Below are 14,728 nucleotides of genomic sequence, written 5' to 3'. Positions count from 1 at the left end.
GTCCTTTAAGTGTCTCTAAACATGGTTTGCATAGCTGGATCTCAGCTTATCTGTGCCTTTCGGCTTTCGCTTCCATACATGGATCTGTTCCCAACAGTAACTCCAAGCTGTCGAAAAGAAGCTATCTGGCAGCTCTCTGCTTCATCCAACACATGGATGATAAAAATACACATATAGCGATTCTTCCAGCCAGGCCCATTTCCCACCACATGATCCTGCCACTATGCTTTTTTTTTTTTTTTCCAAAACACTTTTGAGATTGGCATTTCTACTCTCCAAATATTTAGATCATAACCAATTTTTACCTGATTCCCACATAAAGCTTTTAGGGTATGGGTTCGCCTAGCCTTATGAAAACAGAGAGACAATTATGGTTCCTTACTAGAGTCTTCATCCTTAAAGATTCTAGTGACAGCATGCATATGGGACCTGTGAAATGTTTAATGAATGAATGAATTTATAAACGAATGGATGAACAGATGAATAACACTGTATGTGAATGAAAAAATACGTACTTTACATATTTACTTAATTGGGAATAGTGGTTAACATTTTGAATTACTTGTCTTCAAGGAAAAGATAGCAGAGCGTAAAAGTTATCAATATCTCTAAGACAGAAGAAGCTGTTATTTTAAACAGCTTCTCATATAGGGTATTGTGGCAGTTCCCATTAAACTACTTTCTAGAACATGGTTTAAGATTTATAATTTTTTTAAAAAATGAAAGAATGTAAATATGAATAGAATACTAATTGTTACATTTGTTAATTGTCAAGGATAGCTTAAATGACAGATGTCTGTGACCTAAATGTTAGATGGGGGATAAATTCTGCTCTGCGTGGTGGAGAGGTACTCCCTTAGGGGGTTGCTGAAGCTCTGCTTAACACCCCAGTTCTTCATAAATTTCGCTTCTCATTTTTAACATTTATTTCTCTCATTTTTCCAACTTGTTAATCTTGTGCAACAAGAGGTCAAAATATAGACAGAAAGAGAAGAGAGAGACTTTCAAAATAATAATTTTCCATTGATTTTTTTTTTTGAAATCATGTTAAAACCCTTGTAACTTCTTCTGTTTGAAGAAGCAAAAATAAATTAGAGGCATACATACAGACATAACTCATTTTGGTGTGGCAGAAATGAAATTAGTTTTCTTAAAATATTCAGGAGGGATAAAAGGAGGGAATAGCCAAAGCCAGGCTGGTAAAATGTTCATTGTTGCAGGTACACAGGGGTTCATTATATTACCCTCTCTATTTATCAGTGTATGTTTAAAATTTGTATTAAAAATTGAAGGAAAAGAGAGAAAAGAGAACAAACGGATGTGTGAAAAAAAGACATGAAGTACAAAACGGATGTATTGATGGCAAATGTGAGTATTCCTAGATTTGAGTAATTTTCCTGCCAAAGCATTTAGGTCAGAACAAGAAGGGATGAGATTGTGTTTTTTAATTCAAAATATTCTGACATTCCAACCTCCTCCTTGGTACCTCCAATTATTCTATGTAATAATAATTTGTATCTAATGAAAATTAAGATGTGATATTTAAAAAGCCAACCTAATGCAGCTCAGTGCTAGACATGGTAGATGGGTTCTTACCCAGGAGCCATTCAATACCCTCTCTTCCCTTACTTTTTCTACTTTAGAAGTTCAAAAGCAAAACCTTTTTTCTTATTGTCCCTCGCACCTAGAGATGACCAGGCAACATAATATTGTCCAAATAGATGTCAATAGGAGTCCCCTGGGTGGGACTTCAGGAAAGCTCATATTTGTTTAAAAAAAAAAAAAAAGGACAGGCTCAGCTTTTGCCCCCTTGTTCCTGCACCCCTTCCACCTTTTTCCTTCCCAGAAAATAAACTTGAAGCCTGAAATTGCAGCACTCATTTGGTAACCAGGAGTGGGCAAACACAAGGACAAAGGCCTACAAGGTAAGGTAAATGGAGCAGATAGAAAGAACTGCAGTTCTTGCCAGTATTACTATTAGTATTGCCAGCAATACTAAATTGTCCCTCTAAACTTTGTGTCATGTGAGAAAAATAAAATGATAATTAATACAAAAAGTAGATTCTACGTTATGAACCCAGGAACCAAAAAGCTCTGCTCTGGATCTGACTCTGTTACTTACTACCTTACTACCTGAGTGACATTGTTACTTACTACCTAACAGAGTGACTCTGTTACTTACTACCTGAGTGACATTGTCATGTCATAGAGTTCTATTCCCTCCTCTGTTACTCTTGACTTCTTCAGCCTAGAGTTATCCTATGAAATAATGCATGTTATATATCTTCATACATGGTAAGAGGGTATATCAATGGAAGATGTTGCTTATTTAACATGCCAGGTGGTTGATACATAGGACACGCAGTGACTCCACAGTTAAATATTAACAGTGCCCAGGAGTCTGCTTTCCGTTCAAAGAAGAATTTGCAGACACTTTCTTTGACTGGCTTAATTTCAAACTTCTTGGGAATTCTGTTCTGAAGTTAGGAACTTCCAAGGTAGAGGACGTTTGTGTTTGTGTATTCCAAAATGTATTTGCCCATGTTGGGTCAGCCAGATTGAGTTGGCATGTTCTTGGTGAGGTATACTGTGGAAGTGGGCCAGTTTCCTGCTTCACCTAGGCTAGACTTTCCTTTTTCCCAGAAAAATGAAAGGCTCAGGAAGGCAGCCATGCTAACCACTATGCCACCATCACCACCAGGAAGGCTCAGGACACTCATTCCCAACTCTGGAGGATGCTGTGGGGTTCACGAGCAGGAAAAGATCTCCTGATAAAGAGGTTAAAGACCTATCATATCTCCAAAGGAAGAGGTTAAATGATTTTCTGTGAGCTTGGTAAATGTGGAAGTCAGGATTTAACGTATTGACATTGATCTGCTTAACTCTGTGGGGAAGGATGTAGTCATCTGGGCATTCTATTTTGCTGTGGGTTACAGGATGATTCTTTCAATGAAATAGACTCCACCTCCTCCTAAAAGTATGTACGTCACTGTACATGCACTCCACCTTTGTCTGCTGGAAGAACATATCCTCAGTCTTTTAAGATTCAGCTCAGTGTCTCTTCTTTTCTGAATTTTTTACTGACCTCACCATCATGTATTCTGAAATATATATAGCATATTGTTGTACATTCGCCCCCGTCTCCTCTTTGCATTTGGCCATTAGACCGTGAGCGCCAAAGGACAGGGGCTCTGTATTATTTGCTTTTGTGTCATCAGCATCCATTATAGTGTCTGTCCTATAGAAAACAAACCTTAACATAAGATTGTTGAAGAACTAAATTCAATGCTAAGTGACTGAAAAATGTGATTGAAAAATGGGTAAATGGTTGTATCTCTCAACTAGTGACCATTAGCCTGGCAGCTTTCCCTGTTGTATAAGGCTCAAGAATCTCATATACCCCACTGCCCTGTGGGTAAAGACTGTCAACTAAAAGGAGACAGAAAATAGAGTGTGACAAAATATTAATATCATTCTAATTTAACTGAGCAGATTATCTAAGGTTTCCAGTTATCCAAGGCAGAGGACCATTATATTAGGACAGATCATTTACAGTAGATATGTGACTCAGATTTTTAGTATGAAAGAGAGGGGAAAGTATTGTAATCTTTTAAAAGATTACAAATACTCAATCCTTGGCAATTTAATTTTTTTCTTCCTTTGTCTAAGAATATGGGGGGAATCTTTGATGAAAGACTTGTTAAGCATAAGGCAAGTTTTGAAAGAATTTGAAGGTGAATAAGTAATGAAATATTTATTCCCTCTTTTAACATTAAAAGCAATTATATTTAACCAATAAGGAAAAAAATTCAGGTAAAAAATTTCCATGCATATTTTTCTTTTTGAATTTAATTTCTGCTAATATTATGACTCAGAGGCTGAATCCAGGATAAAGGTAATCTATCATCAGGGCTCTCTTTCAGGGCAAAAAGAGAACATATAAAGACTAGAAATGAAAAAAAGAGATTAAACAAGCCTTCCACTTAATCTCCGGATTCTATCACTTAGCATAGTGTTTTCAAAGTTCATTCATTTGTATCATGCATCAGTACTTCATTCCTCTTTGTGGCTGAATAAAATCTCATTATATAGATGTACCTTGTATTATTTGTCCATTCATCTGTTAATGAATATCTGAGTAGCTTCTGCCTATTGACTGCTATGACTAGTGCTGCTAAAAACATCCATGTACAAGTTTTTGTGTGGACATATATTTTTATTTCTTTGGGTATATATCTAGGAGTGGAAATGTTGAGTTATATGGAAACTCTACATTTAATCATTTGAGAAACTGTCAGATTATTTTCCAAAGCAGCTGCACCATTTTATACTCACATCAGCAGTGTAGGAGTGTTCAATTTCTCCACATGCTCACCAACACTTTGTTATCTTTTTGATACTTGCTATCCTAGTGCCTTTGAAGTGGCATCTGATTGTGATTTTGATTTGCATTTCTTTAATGACTAATAATGTTGAGTAGCTTTTTTTATGGCTCATTGGTCATGTGTACATCTTTCTTAGTGAAGTGTCTATTAAGATCCTTAGCCGATTTTTAATCAGGTTATTTGTCTTTTTATGATTGAGTCCTAAGTGTCTTTATATAGTCTTGATACAAGACCCTTATCAGATATGTGATTTACAAATACTTTTTTCCACTCTGTGGATTATTTTTTCACTTTCTTGATGCTGGCCTTTGAAGAACAAAAGTTTTTGTTTTCATTTTTATTTTTTCTTGTAGCCATTGCAATTTCGATGAAATCCAATTTATCTATTATTTATTTCTTTTGCTCATGCTTTTGGTACCATATCCAATAATCTGTTGCCAAAGCTAAGGAAGGTCATGAATATTTATTCCTATGTTTTCTTCTAAGAGTTTTGTGATTTTAGCTCTTACAATTAGATCTCTAATCCATTTGGGGTTAGTTTTTGTGTATGATATGAGATAGGAATCCAAATTCATTCTTCTGCACATGAATATCTAGTTGTCCCAATGCCATTAGTTGAAGACTATTCATTTCTCCATTTAATAAACTTGCTATCCTTGTTGAAAACCAATTGAACACAGATGTATGGGCTTATTTCTAGATGCTGAATTTATTTCTGGATGTTTATTTCTGGAATGGAATTCTGAATAGACGTCTATTCCTTTGATCTGCAGGTCTATCCTTACGCCAGTAGCATTTGTTTTGATTACCGTGGCTTTGTAGTAAATTTTGAAATCAGGAACTATGAGTCCTTCAACTTGGTTCTGTTTCAGTATTTCTTGGCTATTTGGGGTTATTTGAAATTTAACATGAGTTTTAGAACCAGGTTGTCAACTTCTAAATAGTATCAGCAAGGATTTTGATAGAAATTAGGTTGAATCTGTAGATGATTTTAGAGAATAATCTTAACAATGTTAAGTCTTCTGATCTATGAACATGGGGTCTTTTCCCATTATTTAGATCTTCTTTAATTTCTTAAAATATTGTATTTTTCAGAATATAAGTTTCACACTTCTTTTATTAAATTTATTCCCAGGTATTTTATTCTTTTTGATGTAGTTATGAATGGAATTGTTCTCTTAATTGCATATTTAGATTGTTCACTGCAAGTGTAAAGAAATAAAAACTGATTTTTGTGTATTGGCCTTGTATTTGCAACTTTAATAAATTCATTTATTAATACTAATAGTTTTAGGTGGATTTCTTAGAATTTTCTATACATAAAATCATGCCATCTGCAAATAGTCCTAATGTTACTTCTTCCTATCCAATCTTGATCTCTTTTATTTCTTTTTTTGTGCTAACTGGCCTATGTAGAACCTCCAGTGCAATGTTGAATACAAGTGGTGAAACAGACATCCTTATTTTTTTCCTGAACTTAGGGAGAAACCATCCAGTTTTTCACCAGTAAGTATAAAATTAGCTGTGAGGTTTTCTTATATGTCATTATCATTTTGAGGACATTTCCTTTTATTCGTAGTTTGTTGAGATTTTTTGTCTTTTTTTAAATCATAAAAATGTGTTGAATTTTGTCAAATGCTGTTTTAGCATCTATTGGGATGAACATGTAGGTTTTATTGATATGGTAGAACGTATTAATTGATTTTTAGATGTTAAACCAAACTTGCATTTCTGGGATATATCCCACTTGGTCATGGTGTATAATTATCTTTATATATTGCTGGGTTCAGTTTGCCAATGTCTTATTGAGGATTTTTGTGTCCATATTCATAAACATATTGGTCTATAGTTTTCTTGTGATTTTGTTGTCTGTTTTGTATCAAGGTAAAACAGGCTTCATGAAATACATTGGGAAGTCTTCTCTCTCAGTATATTTATTGTAAGAGTTTGTAAATAATTTCTATTGATTCTTTTTTAAATGTTTGATAAATTCATCTGTGAAGCAATATGGACCTTGGCTTTTTCTTAATGGGTTGGTTTTGAATACTAAATTAATATTTTAATTTGTTATAGGTTTATTCACATTGCTTATTTCTTCTTGAGTCAGTTTAGGTACTTTGTATCTTTCTAGGAATCTGTCCATTTCATATAAATTATCTAATTTGTTTGCATATAATTGTTTACGGTATTTAATTCTTTTTTATTTCTGTAAGGTCTGTTATAATGTCCCCTTTTTCATTTCTCAGTCTTGCAATTTGAGTCCTCTCTTTTTGTCTTAGTCAATCTAGCTAAGCATTTATCAATGTACGCTTATAGTCGTGATATCTCCTCCATTATAATTATAAAATGCCTTTCTTTATCTCTAGTAACATTTTCTGGTTTAGTCTATTTGGTCTGTTTTAAAACCACTCCAGTTTTCCTACAGTTGTTGTATGCAAGATATGCCATTTCCATCATTTTACTTGTAGCCTATTTGTGTCTTTGAATCTCAAGTATATCTTCTTTTTTATTATTATACTTTAAGTATATCTTCTTTTTTATTACTATACTGTAAGTATATCTTCTTTTTTAAACATACACACAGATAGTGTTATCTTTATTAAAAAAAATCCAATCTGACACTCTATGCCTTCTGATTGAATTAATTCACAGACATTTAATGCTTTTATTTATATATGTGAATTTACATCTTACATTTTACTTTTGTTTTCTGTATGTCTGTTTTCTTTTTTGAGTCGCAATTCCTCTCTATGGATTTCTTTTGCTTTAAGTGAACATTTTCTAATGTTGCATATTAATTTCTTTAATAATTTTTTCACTATATTTTTGACTTAATTTGTAGTGGTTACTCTAGAATATACTATATACATCTTAACTGATCAAAATTACTCTTAGATTTAAACTAGCCTAATTCCACTGATATATAGCTTTATTTCATTTTCCTCTTTTTTGTGGTGGTGTTCTATGTATTACATCTATTAATATTACAAACCTCAAAATACATTTCTATAATTATTATTCTACCATATGTAGTCATTTTCTTAGCCCATTACAGCTTTACTCTCCCTACCTCCTTTGTGCTATTATCAGCAAATATATTACGCTTATATTACAAATAGCACATTATATATAACAAATATATAAAAGTTTTTACAATTTCTCTTTAAATCCATCAGGAGAAGAAAGGAAAAATATTCATTTATAGTGTCTTTTATACTTGCATAATTACTTTTACTGGTTCTCTTTGTGTGACTCCACATGGCAATCTAGTGTCAATTGCTTTTAGCCTGAAGAATTTCTTTTAGTATTACTTACCAGGTGAGTTTGCTAGAAACACATTTCCTCACCTTCTGTTTATCTGTTAAAGTCTTTATTTTGCCTTATTTTTAAAAAGTAGCACACTGTTTTTCTCTTATCGCTTTGAAGAGTTACCATCATCTTTCACTTTTAGCATTTTTATGTGATGTCTGTGAGTCTGTGTTTACCCTACCTGAAGTTTGTTGTAATTATTGTCAATAAATGTAAGAAGTTTCAGCCACTATATCTTTAAATATGTTTTTCTCCTTTCTCTCTTTTATTCTGATAATCCCATTATATGTATATTGATGCACTTGATGGTATTTCATATTTCTCTGAGTATCTATTCATTTTTCCTCATTCTTTTTTCTGTCTGTTCTTCAGCTTGCCTAACTTCTATCAATCTATTTTTAAGTTCACGAATTCTTTCTTCCTCCAGTTCAAATCTAATATTAACTCTAATAAATGTTTTATTTCAGTTATTATAATTTTCTGCTCCATATTTTTCATATGGCTCTTTTTAATGATTTGTTTGGTATTTGTTTTGACCTCAGGAGCATTCCTTCAAGTTGTCAGATTGCCCAGTTTTCTCCTGCAAACTAGTTGGCCTACAAACTAGGCTGTATCTTTATCAGATCATAAAACTCTTCCCAATATTTTTTCACTGCAACCTTCACTGTTCTTGAGATTGTCCTTTGGCTTCAGCTTCTTCATGTTTTGTTGAAAATAAAGTCAGCTCCTTTGGGAAGAATTTAGAGTCATCATTTTGTGGCCTGTTTCTCCTACCAGGCAAAATCTCTGGGTTAAGGCCCTAGAGCTGAGAGTTGGTACATTGACAAGGTTCTCTTTGAGTGACATTCTTGTTTCAGCAACTGAGAACTTGATGCAGGGAGGGAGAGCTGTGCAACCTGAGGTCACTTAGTTTAGCTCTCCAGTTGTAGAACAATTATCACTTCAAGTTCTGGGGCAAGGGCTATAAGGATCTCAGTATTCTCAACAGGTAGACTCTATATTCCCTGAGTGGGGATTGAGCAGAGAAAGGGAACTGCTGTTCTTGACCGTATTTACCCAGGTCTTAGCCTCAGCAATAGGCACTTGGAGGTAGGATGAGAAACACTGAAGTACTGTTCCTCCTAAGAATAAATCCCTCTAGATGGAGAGTGGGAATGGTAGAATCCCTGTATTCTTGGCTCCAGTGGAATGGAGGCTCTACCCTGCTGAGCTGGGTAGAGGGAGAGATGGGACTTTCTTTGTTCAAGTATCACAGACTCGCCTTTCTTACTGAATTTTTAGAAATTTCTTTGAATTGATGTTTCTTCATTTGCTGTCTGCCTTTAGCACAATTTTCAAGAGGACTTTAAAAACATATTTTTTATCAGTTTCACTGGAGTCAGTGGAGCTCCAAATATTGTCATGCCAGAAGTTGGTCTTTAGCCTAAACTTCTTTTATAACCCATAGCAGGTTGTATATATGGTGTGATCTCAAGGCACTAAAAATGTACTAGATCTTAATGCTTAGGATACTCCTTGGTATGCATTAGCTAATCAATTAAATTTTGTTGAGTTATATTTAAATAAAGCATAAACATGTCCTTATTTTTATATTTTCAAGTCTTCAGAGCAGTTGCATTTTTGCTGTTTATTTTTTTCCACCAAATCTTATTTTCATTTACAAATTAGATACAGAATCAGAGAAGTAAAATGATTTACCTATGAATATATGGTAAGCCAGCGGAGTTTTCAAAATACAGCATTCTCATTTTTCCCATAGCTGTTAACTTTTCCTTTTTCTCCATTTATCTTTAAGATAAGTCATGAGTTACAGTAATTTGTTTCATAAACAGCAGAAATATTAGTACTTGCTGTAAGTATCAAGGCCTGAAATTTGATCTTCCCCAGTCCAAAAATTATAAGGAAGAGATGTTTTCTAAGGCTCTCAACACATCTGGTGCACAGGTGAAAGCTGTAGATCCCTAAAACTGGAAGCAAGAAGCTTTTCATTATAGAGTTTGCTAAGCTAAGCGTATCTTTTCTCTGTCCACTAATGTATTTCTACAAATTTTACTTGTCTATATTGTTCCAAAAAAGCTTGGATAATCTAACTAAAGGAAGTTGCAACCAGGAATCCCGCTCAATCCAGGGAAAATGATGAAAGTATTAGTTGATGAGGCCAATCTAAGTAAGGATTTATTTTGGCCAAAACTTACCATTTGTCTACTTTACAAGTGAAGTGAAAGGATGAATCAAACTGGAGGCCACTATTTTCAGCAAAACAATCAATGCAGAAACAAAAAGTCAAATGCTGCATATTCTCACTTATAAGTGAGGGCTAAAAGATGTGTACACATGAACATAGAATGGGGAATGATAGACATTGGAGATTTTTGGAAGGGGTTGGGGGGTGGGAGATGAGAAATTACTTGGTGGGTACAATGTACATTATTCAAGTGATTAATGCACTAAAAGCCCAGGCTTCACTACTATGTGATTTATTCATGTAAGAAAACGGCACATGTACTCCTTAAATTTGTACGAATTAAAAAAAAAAAAAAAAAAAAAAAGGAAAAAGGAAGCAAACAAACAAAAAACAAAACAACTAAAAAGGCACACATGGTCAGACCCCAGAGCCGTTTTTGGGATCACCTGGGGAAATAATGCAGCAATTATCACATCAGCCTCCATTTTTACAATGGACAACTAATTTTTAAGAATTATCCTATGTCCAGAATATAGTACACATCTCTGCAGTTTAAGCTTCCAAAGACATGCTTTTATCAAGCACCTTCGGCTGTCCAGATTATATGGTTACATTGTCTTCTCGATTTTTGCCGTAATTCTTATTTTTGGAAATTTCCACATTGTTGCTGGTAGTATTCCATTATATGGGATATGCCATAGTTTGTTTAACCATCCACCTACTGAAGAACATCTGAGTTGTTTTCACTGTCTAGCTATCACACATAAAAATACTGTGGACATTTGTGTAAGGTTTTTATGTAAACATAAACTTTTGATTTCTCTAGGATAAATGCCCAGGATTATAGTTGCTGGGTCACATGGTGGCAGCATGTTTAATATTTTAAGAAACTTCCTGTCTTCCAGAGTGCCTATATAATTTTACATTCCAAGCAGCAACATATGATTGATCCAGTTTTCCTATAACCTTGTAATCATTTGGTTACAAGCTATTCTGGTTAGTGTATATCTCATTGTGGTTTTACTATGCATTCCTCCGGTGGCTAATACTTGATCAACTTTTTATGTGCTTATTTGCCATATGCTCTTTGATCAAATGTCAATTTTTTTGCCCATATTTTAATTAGATTTTTTAAACTGTTGATTTTGAGTTTTCAGATATTAGTCCTTTGAAAGGTATATTACTTGTAAATATTTTCTCCTGTCTATAGATTACCTTTTTACTTATTTAAGAGACTTTCACAGAGGATTAGTTTTAAAATTTGATAAAAATTCATCAATTTTTATCATTTATGGATTATTTTTGCTGCTTAGTTAAGAAAAACCTTTGCCTAGCTCTAAACCCAGAAGGTTGTTCTTATTTTTTTCTAAAACTTTTATATTGTTATGTTTTACATTTAAGTTTATGGTCTATTTTGAGTTAATTTTTGCAGAAGTTGTGAGACTTAGAGTGAATTAGCTTCAAAATATTAATTGGAAGCGTTACATCTTCTTCTATTTTATGGCAGAGATTGTATAGAATTGGTGTGAATTTTTCTTTAAACATTTTGTTGAATTTTCCAGTGAAACCATCTGTGCCTGGAGATGGTCTGGGGATGGAATTTTAAAACTATATATTCAACTTTATTAGTAGTTATAGAGTTATTCAAGTGATCTGTTTTGTATCAGATGAATTGTGGTAATTTGTGTTTTTCAAGGAATTGATTCTCTTTCTTGGTGGTATTTTTAAGTCCTATCTCTTTGCTGATATTATATCTAGTGATTCTATCAGTTTTTGAGACGGGTGTTGAAGTCTCTAACTGTTAATTGTTGATTTGTCTGTTTCTTGTTTCAATTCTAAGAGTGAGTCTTGGCTTTTTGTACTTTGGTGATCTGTTGCTAGACGTATACACATTTAGGATTGCCATATTTTCTTGATTGATTGACCCTTGTCATTCTCTGTCTCTGCTGCTTTGCTTTGCTTTGAAGCCTACTGCATCTGAAATAATTATAGCCACACTTGCTTTTTTTGACTAATGCTTGTATGACGTGCATTTTTCCCCCATTTCTTTTAACTTTCCTGTATTGTTGCATTTGAAGTGAGTTTCTTGTAGACAGGATCATGTCTTTTAATCACCTCTGCCAATCTCTGGCTTTTAATTGATGTATTTAGAACATTTACCCCATTAATGCAAGTATTAATATGCTAGAGATGGAGTTTCTCTTTTTTTGTTGTTTTCTATTTGCTTTCTTTGTTTTTCATTTACTGTTTTTTCTGCTTTCCTTTACATTTATAAAACTTTCTAAAAATTCACTTTTTATGTATCGTTAATGTTTTGAATGTATCTCTTTGTATTGTCTTCATGGTTATTTTAGGTGTTATTATATATTATATATAGACAACTTATAACAGTCTACTAGTGTCATCATTTTATTTGTTTGAGTGAAATTTGGAAGCTCTACCTTTTTTTTCTTTTTTATTTATTTTTTTTATTATTATTATACTTTAGGTTCTAGGGTACATGTGCACCATGTGCAGGTTTGTTACATATGTATCCATGTGCCATGTTGTTTTGCTGCATCCATTAACTCGTCATTTAGCATTAGGTATACGTCCCAATGCTGTCCCTCCCCGCTCCCCCCACTCCACAACAGTCCCCGGAGTGTGATGTTCCCCTTCCTGTGTCCATGAGTTCTCATTGTTCAATTCCCACCTATGAGTGAGAACATGCGGTGTTTGGTTTTTAGTCCTTGCAATAGTTTACTGAGAATGATGTGTTCCAGTTTCATCCATGTCCCTACAAAGGACATGAACTCATCATTTTTTATGGCTGCATAGTATTCCATGGTGTATATGTGCCACATTTTCTTAATCCAGTCTATCGTTGTTGGACATTTGGGTTGGTTCCAACTCTTTGCTATTGTGAATAGTGCCGCAATAAACATACGTATGCATGTGTCTTTATAGCAGCATGATTTATAATCCTTTGGGTATATACCCAGTAATGGGATGGCTGGGTCAAATGGTATTTCTAGTTCTAGATCCCTGAGGAATCGCCACACTGACTTCCACAATGGTTGAACTAGTTTACAGTCCCACCAACAGTGTAAAAGTGTTCCTATTTCTCCACATCCTCTCCAGCACCTGTTGTTTCCTGACTTTTGAATGATGGCCATTCTAACTGGTGTGAGATGGTATCTCACTGTGGTTTTGATTTGCATTTCTCTGATGGCCAGTGATGAGGAGCATTTTTTCACGTGTTTTTTTGCTATATAAATGTCTTCTTTTGAGAAGTGTCTGTTCATGTCCTTTTCCCACTTTTTGATGGGGTTGTTTGTTTTTTTCTTGTAAATTTGTTTGAGTTCATTGTAGATTCTGGATATTAGCCCTTTGCCAGATGAGTAGGCTGCAAAAATTTTCTCCCATTCTGTAGGTTGCCTGTTCACTCTGATGGTAGTTTCTTTTGTTGTGCAGAAGCTCTTTAGTTTAATTAGATCCCATTTGTCAATTTTGGCTTTTGTTGCCATTGCTTTTGGTGTTTTTGCTGGAAGTTCTGGCCAGGGCAATCAGGGAGGAGAAGGAAATAAAGGGCATTCAATTAGGAAAAGAGGAAGTCAAATAGTCCCTGTTTGCAGATGACATGATTGTATATCTAGAAAACCCCATTGTCTCAGCCCAAAATCTCCTTAAGCTGATTAGCAACTTCAGCAAAGTGTCAGGATACAAAATCAATGTACAAAAATCACAAGCATTCTTGTACACCAATCACAGACAAACAGAGAGCCAAATCATGAGTGAACTCCCATTCACAATTGCTTCAAAGAGAATAAAATACCTAGGAATCCAACTTACAAGGGATGTGAAGGACCTCTTCAAGGAGAACTACAAACCACTGCTCAATGAAATAAAAGAGGATACAAACAAATGGAAGAACATTCCATGCTCATGGGTTGGAAGAATCAATATTGTGAAAATGGCCATACTGCCCAAGGTAATTTATACATTCAATGCCATCCTCATCAAGCTACCAATGACTTTCTTCACAGAATTGGATAAAACTACTTTAAAGTTCATATGGAACCAAAAAAGAGCCCGCATCACCAAGTCAATCCTAAGCCAAAAGAACAAATCTGGAGGCATCACGCTACCTGACTTCAAACTATACTACAAGGCTACAGTAACCAAAACAGTATGGTACCGGTACCACAACAGAGACATAGATCAATGGAACAGAACAGAGCCCTCAGAAATAACGCCACATATCTACAACTATCTGATCTTTGACAAACCTGACAAAAACAAGAAATGGGGAAAGGATTCCCTATTTAATAAATGGTGCTGGGAAAACTGGCTAGCCATATGTAGAAAGCTGAAACTGGATCCCTTCCTTACACCTTATACAAAAATTAATTCAAGATGGATTAAAGACTTAAATGTTAGACCTAAAACCATTAAAATCCTACAAGAAAACCTAGGCAATACCATTCATCTCTACCTTTCTTTATATCTTTTTACACTCCCACAGTTATATTACAATTATCTTAAGTATTTTTTTCTACATAGATTTAAAATAATACCAGGTAGTTTTATAATTTTTACTTCAATTATCAAACATAATTTAGAAAACAGAAGAGGAGAATAAAATTGTATCGAATTTACTTGTAGTTTTGTTTACCATGTTCTTCCCTCTTTCCTGATATTTGAACATTCCTTTTAAAAACAAAAACAAAAAACAAACAACCAAAAAAACTATTTCCTTTCTGTTTAAAGAACATCATTTAGCTGTTCTTTTAGGAGGCGTCTACCAGCAAGCATTGCCTCTGTTTGTTTGTTTGTTTGTTTGTTTTAGTCTACACATATATTGGTTTCC

This window comes from Nomascus leucogenys, chromosome 19, assembly GCF_006542625.1.
Source record: "Nomascus leucogenys isolate Asia chromosome 19, Asia_NLE_v1, whole genome shotgun sequence".
NCBI classification, from domain to species: Eukaryota; Metazoa; Chordata; class Mammalia; order Primates; family Hylobatidae; genus Nomascus; species Nomascus leucogenys.
This window is presented reverse-complemented; position numbering follows the sequence as displayed.